Below are 18,376 nucleotides of genomic sequence, written 5' to 3' on the forward strand. Positions count from 1 at the left end.
AAATGCGTTATTTTACCCTGTTATGTACATAAGATAAACTGCAAACATATATACATATTTTTGAAGTTTGGTATATTACCCCACATTCAAACATTATTAAAATCTAAAAATAAAAATTTGTAAATTATAAAAACTAATACAATTCCAACATAAGTATTAAATGTATCAACATTACAAATTATAAAATAAATAAAAATAAGTAGACTAGGGATGATACTGATACCAGTAGGGGTTCCATGCATAACCATATGTGTTATAAAAGGCTTCGGCTGGGTTATACGTAAGATACGGTGGTTGGATCTCTATAGACCAGGGAGGAAATACGGGCGATGGAATAGGAATATAGTTTCTACCTACATGTTGGCAATGAGCTATGATTTGGTTTTGATGAACTTGCCAATCTTCAAATGCTCGATGTCTAGCATTTTCATACTCTTGTGAAGCTATAAACCTTTGCATTTCTGTCATTTCATTTCCTCCTCCCACATTACCTGGCTGTTGGTTTCTCTCAACCTGTGGATGTCTACCATGGTATTGTACTGCGGCGTTATTTCGCCTCTTCAAAACCTTCGCACCATGGTATACATTTAAACCTATTGTATCGCGGGGTTCTGGTTCTTCGACTAATAATCCCCCCCGACTTATATCCACACCGAGATATTCAGCAATCAAAGTAATACATATACCACCTCCTATTATGCTATGCGGTCTCATCCCCCTAACCATAGCTGATAAATAATAACCCACACAATAAGGTATACTTACAGCACTTTGTGGGTCTCGAATACACATGTGGTAAAACAAATCCTGTTCATTTACCTTTTCCTTATTCCTACCTCGTTGTGTAATCGAATTGGCTAAAAACCTATGAATTACTCTTAATTCAGCTCTATCTATATCCAAATAAGAGTAATTTCCCCCTTTAAATCGGTGATGGCTAGTCATTTGACTCCATACACCATGCGTATCAAAATTTTCATCAATTTTCCTACCGTTCAATATCAACCCTCTACAATCGGCAGATGCTAACTCCTCAGGCGTATATATACGTAAGGTCTGAGCCATGTCTAGTAGAGACATGTGGCGCATCGAACCTCCTAACAAAAATCTAATAAAAGATCGATCGGTTAAACTAGCTACCCGATCATTTATTTCTATACTACATAACAATTCTTCACACCATACTTTATATACAAATCTACGCATGTTGAATAAACGTACCCAATCGTTAAAAGTAGAATTACCATATCTCTGTGTAAGTAATTCCCTAATTGGCCCGGCTAATTCTACAGCTTCTAACAGTGCCCATTCTATTACCCTAGGTACTTCAACAGCTTTAGAATGAAGAGTATGCAAACCCCTTTGGTATTTTGGATAATCTATCCAACGTCTGTCAAATCTCAAGTTCGGGTGCAAATCTTCCAAGTGCATATCTGAAAATGTCATGACTGGATGAGGTATATCTTGTTTGTAGTAGTTATCCACCTCCTGTTGTTCCGAATTCTCAGGAGGAGCATTGCGAGCTTGGGATGGAGATTCACCCCTTTCAGTCGTTTTCCTTGAGTAATTCCTTGATAGCATTCTTCTCAACATGATTTTAGTAAAAGATTTGATGATTTTTGGTGAAAAATTCGATTTTCATGTGTGTTTTGGGGTGTTTTTCGCAGTAAAATGTGGTGTGGGGATGGGGACTGATCTGTTCTGGCCGTTTTATTTTTTTCTGGAGTTTGGTCTCTCCGAGAGTCGCGGTGATTTTGTTCTTCAAACTCCGCGAGTCGCGGCGTTTTTTTTTTTTAATAAGCCTTAACTTATAAAACAAATATAAAATAAATTTAAAATTTTGTTTTCCTTTGTTTTAGGATGGGGTCGTTTCGGATCGATGTCCTAGTCCGTCCCTCGACAAAATTTTAAAATTTGTCTTTTTCAAGCGATTGTTTTAAAAGCTTAGATTTTTGGGTTTTTTTTTTTTTTTTTTTTTTTTTTTATGTTTTTGCCATACTTTAATTCAATAAGATTAAAAATAATGATAATAAAAGCTCTCGTCCCTCCCTCGGGTAAAGCAATTTCGGTTCAAAGACCTAGTCTTCAACTTACGACGAATTTTAAAAATCACATTTTTAACTTAGCGACATAAAGTAAATTTTTGTTTTTAAATTCACACAACTTAAATTTAAAAATGCATAAAATTAAAAATTCATATAATAAAAATTAAAAATTCACACCAAACTTATATTATATTTTTGTTTTTAAACATACAAACTTATATTAAAAAGATTAATTTTTCAAATATTGACAAACTTAAATATATTGATTTTACAGAGTTCACAATATTAATTTAAGATTTATATATTAAATTTAAAAACATGGTAAAAATAAAATTAAAAATCTTTTTGGTCTTTTATCCCACTTTAATCAATCAAATATTATCAAAAATATACGTCCCTCTTTTCGGTAAAGTAATTTCGGTTCCATGACCTAATTTAACTCATGACGAATTTTTGAAATATTTTGGGTTGATTGATTAAAGATATTTATACCTTAAGAATAAACGTTAAATTTCCCAGTGATGTAATAAATTTTTGAATGATATCAATAATTTCGGTCGCCAAACCTAATTTTATTCAATACCAATTTAATACTTTATAGCGAACAAAATAGCGTTTATTATCAAAAGGTTAAAAATAAAAATAAAAAAATAAAAACTGTACAGACTTACCTGTGAGATAGTATTCTTAGTTATATGATCTATCCCATTCATAAGATAGTCGGTTTAATTGGTTTTCCATGGCTACATAGGCGTAACCTCGAGCATTCAGTGTTTTTTCTTCTAAACATATGAACGGTCCGTCTCTGCATAAAGTAACAAATTCGGTGTTTGAATAGGTTTGATTATTTGAACATTTACCTCCATGTGACCATTTTTCGCATTTGTGACATTTTTCAAGGTGTCGTGCTCTTTTTTTCGCTGCGGATTTTGATTTTCCTTTACCAAATTGTAACTTATTATCTTCGCATCTGGATTCTTTTCTTACTCCGTCCAATTTTTCTCTGATTACTAATACTATTTCACTCGGAAGTGTGTCATTATTACGTTTAGTGATCAAAGCGTGTAGCATTAAACCATGGTTTAGTTCATAGGAAGTCTTCATTTCGTAAAAACCTAAAAAAAAAATAAAAATTCAGAATGGGGGGGAGAAGACTAGTTCTTTAGGGTCTGCTAGGGAAAGACCATTCGGGTTCCATTTTCGAGAACTACACGAAAACAGAAAATCTAACTCTAACAGAAATACATAAACCTCCTTATACTTAGTTGAAATTGTGATTAACATTATTTTCAATTGAATCATCAACAACTTATATATCTTTGACTTTTACTTCAATCCATTTGTTGATTTCCTCCATAACTTTCACAAATTCAACTAACATCGCCTTTTCTTTTGACGATAAATTGGATATTAATCAGTTATATAACTTAAAGTTTCCTTTAATCTTAGCATCGTGAATCCGTTTATAAAGTTTCTTCGTTAAACTGTTAAAAATGGGTTCATCTAATTTCGTATCATCAACGACATTCTTTGTGATTGGATAATCATTAAGTGTTTCTTCATCTTCCCCACACTTATGCGTTTTTATTGGTCTAACAGTTTTGGTTGGTGGAGATCTAAACTTTCGGTTCACAAAGATGATCGATGTATCACCATCCCTAAGTGTCATTCTACCTTCTCTTACATCAATGAATGCCTCGGTGGTTGCTAAAAATGGGCGACCCAGAATTACAGGAATATCAAGGTTTTCCTCCATATTAATCACTATAAAGTTTGCAACAAAGGTCAAGCTTCCCACGTTAACAAGTAAATTATTTGCTATTTCAACCGGATGTTTAATGGTTTGGTCAAATGATTGAACACCTATTTTGGTTGGTTTTAATTTACCCATGCCTAATCTTTTGTATAAGGAAAGAGGCATAATATTTGCACTTGCTCCTAAATCTGCGAGTCCATTATATACAACACCATCATTAAGCAAGCAAGAAATGATAAATTCACCCGGGTCTCCTGCTTTAGTAAGTCAAGTTGGTTTGTAAACCTTTTTCGGGTGTTCTTTCCTTGGTTCTTTCACTTCTATTTGAATTTCTTGTTCGCATTTTTCTTCGTTTCTTGGAATGGGAGGTTTGTATAAGAATTCTTCTTTATCACTCAAATTTGAATCCTCCTTATATTCTAATTTTGATTTTTCATATGTTGTTGATAACATATTTATGTTTTCATTTTGAAGGTTTTCTTGGGTGGTGAAATTATGATTAACTTCATTGTCAACTTCCATCGGACCATGTATGTAATGTTTAACTCTGTGACCATTAACTTTAAATTCAATCCCATTTGAATTTATTAATTCTATCGTTCCGTATGGGAAAACTCTTTTGACTATGAATGGTCCAGACCATCTTGATTTCAATTTTTCAGGAAATAGCTTGAATCGTGAATTGAAAAGAAGAACTCTGTCTCCTTCTTTAAATTCTTTTGAACTTCTGATTCTTTTATCATGCCATTTCTTCGTTCTTTCTTTATAGATTAACGAATTTTCGTATGCTTCATGTCTTAATTCTTCTAATTCGTTTAGTTGACTTAATCGTAGACGTCCAGCTTCATGTAAATCAAGATTACATGTTTTCAAAGCCCAAAATGCTTTGTGTTCAATTTCTACTGGAAGATGACATGCTTTTCCGTACACGAGTTTAAAAGGTGTGGTTCTAATTGGAGTTTTGTAGGCTGTTCTAAAAGCCCAGAGTGCATCCTCCAATTTAATGGACCATTCCTTCGGATTGATCCTACGGTTTTCTCTAGAATACGTTTTAAAGCTCGGTTGGTATTTTCAACTTGTCCACTTGTTTGTGGAAGATATGCGGTGGAGATTTTATGAGTTACTCCATATCTTTTGAGAACTTTCTCAAGTTGATTGTTACAGAAATGAGTTCCCCGATCACTTATTAAAGCTTTCGGTGTTCCAAACCTTGCAAAAAGACGTTTTAAAAAGTTGACTACAACTCGTGCATTGTTAGTTGGGAGAGCTTGTGCTTCCGCCCATTTAGATACATAATCAATGGCTACGAGAATATAGAGATTATTATGAGATTTTGGAAATGGACTCATAAAGTCAATACCCCAAATGTCAAATACTTCACATACTTGAATGACATTTTTTGGCATTTCATCACGTTGACTTATTTTTTCGGCCCTTTGACAAGCATCACAGGATTTGCAAAGAAGGTGTGCATCTTTGTAAATTGTAGGCCAATAGAATCCAGCATCATAAACTTTTCTTGCTGTTAGTTGATGCCCATAATGCCCTCCTATTGGTCCTGTGTGACAATGGTTTAAAATTTTACTAGCTTCATCTCCGAATACACATTGGCGTATTATTCCATCGGGACAACTTTTAAACAGATGTGGATCTTCCCAAAAATAGTGTTTTATATCACTGAAGATTTTCTTTCATTTTTGTTACGATAATCCTTTTTCAAGGAATCCACATACTAAGTAGTTTGCATAGTCTGCAAACCATGATATTTCATTATAATCTATCTTCAATAGATATTCATCAGGAAAGTTGTCTTGTATGGCCGATTCATTTAGAACTTCTAATTCGGGATTTTCAAGACGAGAAAGATGATCAGCGGCGAGATTTTCTGCTCCTCTTTTATCTCGGATTTCAATATCGAATTCTTGTAAGAGTAAGATCCAACGGATTAATCTTGGTTTGGCATCTTGTTTTGAAAATAGGTATCTAAGAGCAGAATGGTCGGTATAGACCACCGTTTTTGCTAGAACGAGATATGAACGAAATTTGTCAAAAGCAAAGACAATAGCAAGGAGTTCTTTTTCAGTAGTTGTATAATTTGTTAGTGCTCCTTGTAACATCTTACTAGCATAATATATAGGTTGAAATCGTTTTTCAATCCTTTGACCTAAAACGGCTCCCATTGCAAAATCACTTGCATCGCACATTAGTTCAAACGGTAGATTCCAATTTGGTGTTATCATGATCGGCGCATTAGTGAGTTTCTCTTTAAGAATATTAAAAGATTTGATACATTCATCTGAAAAGATGAATGGAGCATCCTTTACTAGGAGTTTATTCATAGGAGTGGCAATTTTAGAAAAGTCTTTTATGAAACGTCGGTAAAAACCGGCATGCCCTAGAAAACTCCTAACTCCTCTAACATTGGTGGGATGTAGAAGTTTAGCAATTACATCTACTTTAGCTCTATCCACTTCAATTCCTTCTTTTGAAATTTTATGTCCAAGAACAATGCCTTCTTTAACCATGAAATGGCATTTCTCCCAATTAAGTACTAGATTTGATTGTTCGCATCTAATAAGCATTCGTTCCAGATTAACTAGACATGATTCAAATGTATCACCGAAGACTGAAAAGTCATCCATGAAAACTTCCATGCATTCTTCTATCATGTCGTGAAAAATCGCCATCATGCACCTTTGAAAGGTCGCAGGGGCGTTGCAAAGTCCAAATGGCATGCGTTTGTAAGCAAAAGTACCATAAGGGCATGTGAACGTGGTTTTCTCTTGATCTTCGGGTGCTATTGGAATTTGGAAATATCCGAAAAATCCATCAAGAAAACAATAATAACTATTTCCGGCTAATCTTTCCAACATTTGATCAATGAAAGGTAAGGGAAAGTGATCTTTTCTGGTGATGTCATTTAATTTTCTATAATCAATACATACACGCCATCCTGTTACAGTCCTAGTAGGAATAAGTTCATTTTTTTCATTTGTAATGATAGTCATGCCACCCTTCTTAGGCACGCATTGAACTGGGCTTACCCATGGACTATCAGAAATTGGATAAATTAAACCTGCGTCTAGCAGTTTAATAATTTCTTTTTTAACTACATCTTGCATATTAGGATTTAGTCTTCGTTGGCGTTGCACATACGTTTTATGACCTTCTTCCATAAGGATTTTATGTGTGCAATACGAAGGACTTATTCCATTAATATCATGAATCTTCCATGCAATGGCTGGTTTATGAGCTTTCAACACAGAAATGAGTTGTGATTTCTCATTTTCAGTAAGAGAAGACGATATTATTACAGGTAATTCAGATTCACCATGTAAATAACCGTATTCCAAATGGTTTGGAAGTGGCTTTAACTCTAATGTTGGAGGTTCTTCTATCGATGATTTATATCGATATCTGTCTTCTTCTTTTAGCATTTGAATTTCTTCTGTTGTTGGTTCATATCCATTAGCTATTAGTGTAGCTAACATTTCAGCTTCATCAATTGGTTCATTACCTTCTCCTAAAGAACATTCTCCTGTTCCTTGTAGTTCTGGAAATTCTTCTAACAATTCTGCATGTGAATCTATAGTTTGAATATAATAACATGTATCATCTGCAGATTGCGGTTGTTGCATTGCTCTATCAACTGAAAAGGTAACTCTCTCGTCCTCTATACTTAGGGTCAGTTTCTTACCGAACACGTCTATCATTGCTTTAGCCGTGTTTAAGAATGGTCTTCCTAATATGAGAGGAACTTGAGAATCTTCTTCCATGTCCAGAACAACAAAATCTACTGGAAATACTAAAGTACCAACTTTAACTAGCATATTCTTCATTATCCCTCTAGGATATTTTATTGATCTATCGGCTAGTTGTATGCTTATTCTTGTTGGTTTCAATTCTCCAAGGTCTAGTTTAGCGTATAGTGAATACGGCATTAAATTTATACTAGCACCTAAGTCTGCCAATGCTTCTATTGAACTAAGACTACCCAGAAAACATGGAATTGTGAAACTTCCTGGATCAGATAATTTTTCTGGTATCTTATTTAACAGCACTGCTGAACAATTAGCGTTCATAGTAACAGCCGAGAGTTCTTCCATTTTCTTTCTATTCGTGATCAGATCTTTCAAGAATTTAGCGTATCTAGGCATTCCTGAAATCACATCAATGAAAGGAAGATTTACATTTATCTGTTTAAACATATCCAAGAATATGGATTGCTCGGCTTCAAGTTTCTCTTTTTTCATTTTACTCGGGTAAGGAAGTGGTGGTTGGTATGGTTTAACATAAGGTTTAGCCTTAACTATGTTATCTTCATTAACCTTTTCAACTACAGGTTCTTTTTCCTTATCTTGATCAGGTTGTGGTTCTTGTGGAGTAGGAATAGCTTCATCAGAAGTTACAGGTATTTCAGATGGTTTAAGTGTTGTACCACTTCTTGTGGTAATAGCTTTAGCTGTTTCATTCTGGGGGTTTGCATTTGTATCACTAGGTAAACTTCCCGGTTTTCTTTCACCTATTAACCTTGCTAGGTTACTTACTTCTTATTCCAAATTTTGAATAGAAGCTTGTTGATTTCTAAATGCTTGAGCATTTTGTTCATTAGTTTGCTTCTGAGATGTGAAAAACTGCGTTTGAGTTTCAACTAGCTTCGCCATCATATCTTCTAAATTTGGCTTTTTATTATCAGTTTGTGGTGGTTTGTTTTGAAAATTAGGTCTTTGCTGGTTGTAAGTATTATTGGATACTTGTTGATTGCTAGGACCTTGTTGGTTGTTGTATGGAATATTTCGGTTATAATTCTGATTTTGATTGTAAATCGGTCTTGGCAGTTGATAATTATTCTGATAATTATTTCCAGGCCTTTGGTTTATGTATGAAATATTCTCTCTTTGTTCCATTGTTAATTCAATACTGAGACAATCTTTTGTCAAATGTGGTCCTCCACACTGCTCACAACTAATTCGTATTGAGTGAATATCCGTAGTCATCTTTTCCATTCGTCTCTCGACAGCATCTATCTTTGCGGAAATGGAATCTAAGTCATGGCTCGAATCGGCTCTAGCTGCTTTAGATGATCTAACGATATCTTTTTCTTGGTGCCACTCATGTGAGTGGGAAGCAGTGTTATCAATAATTTTATAAGCATCAGTTTCGGTTTTCTTCATAATGGAACCACGAGCTGCTATATCGATGTCTTTTCTTGTAGTGATGTCGCATCCTTGGTAGAATATTTGTACTATTTGACAGGTGTCTAAACCATGTTGCGGACATCCTCTTAATAACTTTCCAAATCTTGTCCACGCCTCATATAGAGTTTCATTCGGTTTATGTGTGAACGTAACAATTTCTCCTTGAAGTCTTACGGCTTTAGATGCCGAAAAGAATTGTTTAAGAAATTTTTCAACTAAAACGTATCATGTATCAATCGCCCCTTTAGGTAACGATTCTAACCAATCTTTGGCTTCTCCCTTTAAAGTCCAGGGAAATAACATGAGATATATCTGTTCATCCTCAACTTCTCTTATTTTAAATAGTGTGCAGATCCTATTAAAGGTACGAAGATGTTCATTTGAATCTTCCTTCGGCACACCACTAAATTGGCATTGATTAGTCACCATATGTAGAATTTGTCCTTTGATTTCATAATCTGGCGCATTAATGTCAGGATGAGTAATTACGTGACCTTGGCCAGTGCGTTTAGCTCTCATTCGGTCTTCCATACTTAAAGGTTCTAGATTCTCCATAATTGAATTTGTTGAATCGGAATCACTAGAGGATTCTGATTTAATGGTTTGTTCCTCAACAATCTCTATTTGAATGATTGGTGGTTCCGGAGAAAAAATTAATGGTTCAGGATCTATGAATCGTCCCTGAATACTCTCCGGATTCTCAATTGTGAGGTCGGGTTCAAAAAATGGATTATCGGAAATTTGAATTGGAGTACTTGGTCGACTGGATGACGATTCTAAAGAAAAATCAACGGCGGTAATATTTGCTAAATGTTTTGATCTAGTTACAGGTGGTGAACGTACAAAAGGTGGTGAACGTCTTGCTCGGTGCATTCACTGAATATCCTATTAGTTTTTAAAAGGAAAGAAAAATTATATAAGTTATCCAATTAATAGACTTTTCTGATTTTGCCCACGTTTCGAATAGCCAAAAGATGCAGCAGAGGGGCAGGATTCGTTTGGTCTCAATATAATTGAGTACTGTTTGGCTCCAATAACCCAGTCCACGTACAAATCCAACTATTACTACGAACCAGAAAATTTTGATGTCTATCAATTTAACCACTTAAAATAAATTTTCGTAATTTTAAGAAATTTAGATAAAAAGTAGGAAAAAAAAATCTATGTCCTAAAACTAGAATAGCGAGAAATAAGAAAGAAAAAAAGTGCGTCGAAAAAGAAAAAGAAAAGGGTTGAAAAATAAAAGGTGTCGGAAAATAAGAAATAAAAAGAAATGACTTATAGAACTTAAAAACACTCGACTAACCCAACCTTATTACTATCACTAACTTAAAATTATAATCGCAAATTGAGATTACTAATTGGAGTGATAATTGATACATAGGTAAAAGGTGTCTAGAAATATTAAAGCTTACAAGTAAAACTATATCCCAAATGGCAATAACTAAAAAAAAACTAAAATTTAAAAAGGCGTCGCAAAATTCTAAAGCACTTTAATCTTAGTCTAAAGAAAAAGCACTTAAGGGATTTTACGGCAAAGCCTAAAAATCTATAAATAAAAATAATTATGGCAAAAACTATGTCTTAAAACTAAATACGAACGAAAAATACAAAAGTTACGCTAAAACAATTAAAAAGGAACAAAATATAAAAATATACTAAAAGTTGTAAAAAGTACAATTTTTTATAAAAATATTATTTTTATATTATTTATTTTATAAAACTATTAATTTTATATTTTAAATAATCTAAGTAAACTAAAATACAAATTAAATAAAAAGTAAAACTAAATAATATTAAAATCTAAACCTAATTAGGGTTTAAAATTAATTATAATTAATAATTATTCGTAATTAATGCGAATTAGGGCTTCTGTGTGGCCCGTGTCAGACGGTTCCGTGAGTCGCGGTGCCTGTGGCTACAAACGCCGCAAGTCGCGGGGTTTGGAATTTCAGTTGACAGGCTGATTTAAATTCGACGTTTTACTTTTTTTTTATTATATATTTTCTGTTTAAATATTTAAATAAAATATTTATAAAAACTAAATAAAAACTTATGTTTTTAAAAACTAAAATAAAAATAGAAATACTTTATAATAAAAATCTTAAAACTAGATTTATATATTTATTTATTTATTTATTTTTTTTCGGTTTTTAATTTTATGTTCTAAATAAACACAAAATATTTAAATAAAACTTATATTTTTATAAAATAAAAATAAAGAAACTTTATAAAACTTAAATATTTAATAAACTCTTAAAAATATTTATATTTTTGTTTTTCTTTTCTATGTTTTCGAATATTTAAAACGTATTTTTACAAAAACGTATTTTTATAAAAGTAAACTAAAAATAAAATTTTTTTTTTATATTAGCGTTGCGCTTCCGGCTTTTAAGCTAGATGTTCCCCGGCAGCGGCGCCAAAAATACTTGATGGTTAAAGCTAAGGGGTATAAAATACTATTAAATTTTACAAGGAAATACTATTAAATACGATACAATTTTACACAAGATATTTATTTATTTATTGAATGGATATACTTAAACCTTGCTACAACACTTATAGGCAGTGTACCTAATCGTACAGTAGTGTAGTTTTTAGTAAGTCCGGTTCGTTCCACAGGGAATCTTTTTCACAAAGCTTAACGCTATATTAGTTTAATTTATAAAAATACAAATATATATATAAGTAATATTATTATATAAAGGGGGGTTTTTACCGTTTAATGACCGATTTGTTGATTTTAAAACTTTAGTCGCAGTTAAAACCAAATGTAAAATATTAAATAAATAAAAGACTTAATTTAAAGCGTAAAGTAAATAACGATAATGAAATTACGATAAATAAAAGTGCGATAAAATAAACTTGCGATAATTAAAAAGTACGATTATTAAAAGTGCAATTAAATACAATAACAATAAATAAAAGTGCTATAATTAGAAGTGCAATTAAATATAAAATAAAGGAAATTAAATATGAAATAAAAGAATTATGCTTATTTAAACTTCCGAAATCATGATGTTTGACGTGTTGATTTTAGTTTTATGCCCATGGGTTAATTGTTCTTTGTCCTGGATTATTTAATATGTCCATACATATTTGTCCATAATAGTCCATCAGTCATAAATATAAAGAGCGAAAGCCTTCGTCAAATTATTCTTATTCCCGAAGTCAAATATTCCAACTAATTAGGGATTCGAATTGTAACAAGGTTTTAATACTTTGTTTAATGAATACACCAGGTTATCGACTGCGTGTAAATCAAGGTTTTACTACTTTGTTAACAATTACACCAATTACCCTTGAATGTAATTCACCCATGATCCAACAAGTCTATTAACTATTAATCCAGTTCTGTGTCCGGTAAAATGAATAATTATTGGTATTTATAGATATCCCGCCCACCGTACCCAGTCAAGCGTATGTGGTTATATATAAATACGTTGAATTATAAGTTTGTATAATAATTTAACAAGGTATTGTTTAGTTAATATAAAACCCATTAATAGCCCATAGTCTAATTTCCACAAGTGTCGTTCTTTTATCCAAACCCCAATTATGGTACAAAGCCCAATTACCCAATTTTAGTAATTAGCCCAACATCATGATTACTTCGATTTAAATAAGCGTAATAATAACTTAGCTACGAGACATTAATGTAAAAAGGTTGAACATAACTTACAATGATTAAAAATAGCGTAGCGTTACACGGACAGAATTTCGACTTACACCCTTACAACATTCGCTAACACACCCTTATTATTAGAATTAAAATTAAAATTAAAATTAAATTATAAATTATAAATATTATGTATAGATATAGAGAGGATGGATATATTGGATATTTTTACTCGTCGAACTGCGTTGCTTTTATAGGCTGTTTCAAAATTGGGGGCTCCACGAGTCGCGGCCCATTTGGTCTTCGAACTTCGCAAGTCGCGGAGTTCCATTTTACAGCTCACTCAACTTTGGCTCTTTGTTTGCCGACGATTATATAAATAAATATAATATATAAATAATTTTAGTAATTATTTAAATATTATATTATATTTATGTGCATAGTTGACTTGTAATTTTTAGTCCGTTGCGTCGAGCGTTGAGAGTTGACTCTGGTCCTGGTTCCGGATTTTCGAACGTCCTTGCGTACTATTTTATATCTTGTACTTTGCGTTTTGAATCTTGTACTCTTGTAATTTCGAGACGTTTCTTATCAATAATTGGAACCTCTTTGATTGTATTTTGTACTTTTGCGCTTTTTGGTCGTTTGCGTCTTCAATTCGTCGAATCTGTCTTTTGTCTTCACCTTTTATTATTTAAACGAATATCACTTGTAAATAGAACAATTGCAACTAAAAGCTTGTCTTTCTTGAGGAATAATGCTATGAAATATATGTTCATTTTTAGCATTATCAAATACATATAGCGTCATTGAACAAGTGTAAGGTTAGCCTCGGATTCACGAACCTATATTAATTATATATATTTATATGTTGGTCAATATTTATCTAACAATTTAGGTTATGTCATAGTGTACCACAATCCTAATGCTCGAGACTAATATGCAGAAGTCAACAAAAGTCAATTTGACTCAAAATGATTTCCAAAATTTATACATGATTATCTTATAGTTTAAATATCGTCATTTTATATTTTAAAATATTTTTAATAGATTTATTGGAGTAAATAATATAATTCATTTATTAATAAATAAAATTTTATATTAAAATTATATAATAAAATATACTTTTATATATCTTAAATAATGAAATTTGTAAAGTTCATTTAATATCATAAAAATAATATGATAGATATTATTAATGTAATTATATTACACGTAGTAAAAATATCTTTGTATCACATATTTATTTGATAAAATAACATTGATAATAATAATAAGTAAAAGTTGTATTATTTTGTAATAATAATAATTATTATTCTATTAATAAAAATATCAATATTTATATTTACTAAAAATGACATTATGATAAAATGATAATTCTAATTATGATAATTACGATACTTTTTAATATTAACTTTAAAATAATAATTCTATTTAAAATGATAATAATAATGATATTTTATAATAACAATGACATTTCTATTAAAATAATAATTTTTGTTAAAATGATAGTTTTAATACTAACGATACTTTAAATAATAATAGTAATGATAAAAATAATAAGAACGATAATTTTATCTAAATCAATATCTTACAATATTTTAATTTCATCATGATACTCATACTCATTATTTCCTAATCGATTCATTTAATAGCTTTTAAATTGTCTTTTATACCGCGTTCGTGTTAATGATAATAATAGTAATTATAATAATTAGGTGTTACTAATATTAGTTTCTAATTATAATAATACTAATGGTAATAAATATTACGATAATATTAATGATAATACTAATTATAACTTTAACGATAATAACGATATTAATAATAATAAAAATAACAATTTTAATGAAAATAATTTTTATTGATAATGATAATAATAATAATAATAATAATAATATAATAATAATAATAATAATAATAATAATAATAATAATAAGATAAAAATTATAACGACGATAATAACGACGATAATAATAATCATTTTTTAATAATATTACAAAGATTCAATTGACTATAACCTCTAATCCGTTCATCGAAACCATTCGATATCTAAATGAAAAGTTCTTAATTTTTCGTTAACTTTCCAACGACATGCATATCTTTGATAAGGCTAAAAAGGAACATATATTTCATAGCATTATCCCCCAAGAAAGACAAGATTTTAGTTGCAATTGTTCCATTTTCAAGTAATATTCGTTTATATTAAATAAGTGCGAAGACAAAAGGCGAAAACGACGAATTGAAGACACAAAGGTCCAAAAAGCTCAAAAGTACAACATACAATTAAAAAGGTTCAAATTATTGATGAGGAACGTCTAAAAATGACAAGAGTACAAGTTACAAAACGCAAAGTACACGATATAAAATAGTACGCAAGGACGTTCGAAAATCCGGAACCGGGACATGAGTTAACTCTCAAAGCTCGACGCAACGGTGTAAAAATTACGAGTCAACTATGCACAAGAATTAAATATGATATTTAAATAATTCATAATAAGAATAATATTAAATAATAAAAAGTTGTTAATTGAGCATAGTTAAGGGGTCATAAGTGAAAGTTTGAATTCAAAATTCGTCTATAAAAGAACGAATATCGATTATAGATCGATCCCAATTCTCTCTTTCTATCTTTCTGTAAACATATTTATATATATTATAATTTTAATTTTAATTTTAGATAATAATAATAATGGTATGTTAGCGAATATTGTAAGGATTTAAGTCAGAACTCTGTCCGTGTAACGCTACGCGATTAATCATCACTGTAAGCTATATTCTTCCTTTTTAATTTAATGTCTCGTAACTAAGTTATTATTATGCTTATTTGAGCCGAAGTAATCGTGATGTTGGGCTAAAATACTAAGACGGGGTTATTGAATTTTGTACCATAATTAAGGTTTGGGCAAAAGACCGACACTTGTGGAAATTGGACTATTGACTATTAATAGATGGGGGGTATTGTCTAATTGAGTGACAACTCATTGGAGTCTGTCGAACCTATCTTCAAATTAATTAACCTAGTAATTAATAATGATTATGGTTGTCCTATTTAGTGACGTTGTCCTATTATAATCATTTAATTAATTATTCGGGTTGGGTAATTGATTATTCAAACTGATCAAGTGGGTAAATTAATATTCATATCTAATCAAAACAGGGGTGGATTACATACAGTGATAACTGGTGTAATTGTTGACAGAAGTGATAACTGAGTCACAGTTTAAATACTTAATTAGTTGGAATATTTGACTTCGGGTATAAGGGTAATTTGACGAGGACACTCGCACTTTATATTTATGACCGATGGACTATTATGGACAAAAACCAGATAGGTATCAAATAAACCATGACAAAGGACAATTAACCCGAGTAACAATTAATTAAAATCAAAACGTTAAACATCATGATTACGGAAGTTTAAATAAGCATAATTCTTTTATTGTATTTCTCATCGTATCTTTATTTACTGTCATTTTATTACTCGCAATTTTATTTACTGTCATTTTATTTATTGTCATTATTTTACGCACTTTAATTATCGTCATTTATCTTTGCGCTTAAAATATAGAATCGACAAACCGGTCATTAAACGGTAAAACTCCCCTTTTATAATATATTACTACTTATATAATTATATATATTTTGTATAAATATAGTTGTTAAAAATATAGTAAGTATCACCAGCTCCCTGTGGAACGAACCGGACTTACTAAAAACTACACTACTCTACGATTATGTACACTGCCTATAGTGTTGTAGCAAGGTTTAGGTATATCCCACTCTATAAATAAATAAATAACTTGTGTAATTTGTAACGTATTTTGTATTAAAAATAATAGTATATTTCGTACCCTCACGCTACATCATCAAGTTTTTGGCGCCGCTGCCGGGGAGCACTAAAACGCTATATTTTTAATTTATATTTGAAAAAATATAAAAAAAAAAAAACGTAAAAAAAAAAACGCAAAAAAAAAAAAAACAAAAACGTAAAAAAAAAAAAAACAAAAACGTAAAAAAAAAAAAAAAAACGTAAAAAAAAAAATTATTTTAAGTTTTATTACCTTTAGATTTTTAGACTCAGTCACAACTTTTAGTATTAAGTTTAGTTTTGCCATAGTTATTTTCATTTTTAGATTTTTAGGCTTTGCCGTAAAATCCCTTAAGTGCTTATTCCTTAGACTAAGTTTTAGGTGCTTTAGAATTTTGCGACGCCATTTTTCGCGCTATTTTCTTATTTTTATTTTTCGACGCGTTTACCTATGTATCAATTACAATTCCAATTAGTGATCTCCATTTGTAGCTTTAATTTTAAGATAGTGATCGTTATAAGGTTGGATTAACCGCGTGTTTACAAACCACTCTTCGTCTTTTTCATTTTTCGACACTTTTCGACGCGCACTCTTTTTCTCTCTTATTTCTCGCCATTCTAGTTTTTAGGACTTAGATTTTTTTCTACTTCTTCTCTAAATTTCTTAAAATTACGAAAATTTATTTTAAGTGGTTAAATTGATAGACATCAAAATTTTCTGGTTCGTAGTAATAGTTGGATTTGTACGTGGACCGGGTTATTGGAGCCAAACAGTACTCAATTATATTGAGACCAAACGAATCCTGCCCCTCTGCTGCATCTTTTGGCTATTCGAAACGTGGGCAAAATCAGAAAAGTCTATTGATTGGACAACTTATATAAGTTTTTCTATTTTTATAACTAATAGGATATCCTGTGAATGCACCGAGCAAAACGTTCACCACCTTTCATACGTTTACCACCTATAACTCGATCAAGACATCTAGCGAATATTGCCGCCGTTGATTTTTCTTTAGAATCATCATCAAGTAATCCAAGTACTCCAACTCATATTTCCGATAATCCATCTTTTGAACCCGATTTCACAACTAAGAACCCGGAAGATATTCAAGGACAATTCCAAGATCCTGAACCCCAAACCGTTAAATCAGAATCCTCTAGTGATTCGGATACAACAAATCCAATCATGGAAAATCTAGAACCTCTAAGTATGGAAGATCGAATGAGAGCTAAGCGCACTGGCCAAGGTCACGCCATTATTAAACCAGAAGTTAATGCTCCAGATTATGAAATTAAAGGACAAATTCTACACATGGTAACTAATCAGTGCCAATATAGTGGTACATCGAATGAAGACCTGAACGAACATCTTCGTACGTTTAATAGAATTTGTACGCTATTCAAAATCCGAGAAGTGGAAGACGAACAAATCTATCTCATGTTATTTCCCTGGACTTTAAAGGGAGAAGCCAAAGATTGGTTGGAATCGTTACCTGAAGGGGCGATTACTACATGGGATGATTTAGTTGAAAAATTTCTTAAACAATTCTTTCCAGCATCTAAAGCCGTAAGACTTCAAGGAGAAATTGTTACGTTCGCGCAAAAGCCAAATGAAACATTATATGAGGCATGGACAAGATTCGGAAGGATGTTGAGAGGATGTCCTCAACATGGTTTAGACACTTATCAAATAGTACAAATATTTTACCAAGGTGTCAATGTTGCTACACGAAAAGACATCGACATAACAGCTGATGGTTCCATTATGAAGAAAACCGCAACCGAAGCTTACAAAATTATTGATAACACTGCTTCCCACTCACATGAGTGGCACCAAGAAAAAGATATTTTTCGTTCATCTAAAGTGGCTAGAGCCGATTCTAGCCATGACTTTGATTCCGTTTCCGCAAAAATAGATGCTTTCGAAAGAAGAATGGAAAAGATGAA

The 18,376-nt window shown here is 31.5% G+C and overlaps 1 non-coding gene across 1 annotated transcript; it reads right to left on the reverse strand.

Annotated features, from left to right (window-relative positions):
- Nucleotides 1-17,999: 17,999 nt before the first annotated feature.
- Nucleotides 18,000-18,106, reverse strand: LOC139860967 (small nucleolar RNA R71). Its single transcript, XR_011763591.1, has one exon. It is a non-coding gene; the product is annotated as a small nucleolar RNA R71 (small nucleolar RNA).
- Between the last annotated feature and the right edge of the window lie 270 nt (nt 18,107-18,376).

The sequence above is a fragment of the Rutidosis leptorrhynchoides genome, chromosome 7 (genome assembly GCF_046630445.1).
Source record: "Rutidosis leptorrhynchoides isolate AG116_Rl617_1_P2 chromosome 7, CSIRO_AGI_Rlap_v1, whole genome shotgun sequence".
NCBI lineage: Eukaryota > Viridiplantae > Streptophyta > Magnoliopsida > Asterales > Asteraceae > Rutidosis > Rutidosis leptorrhynchoides.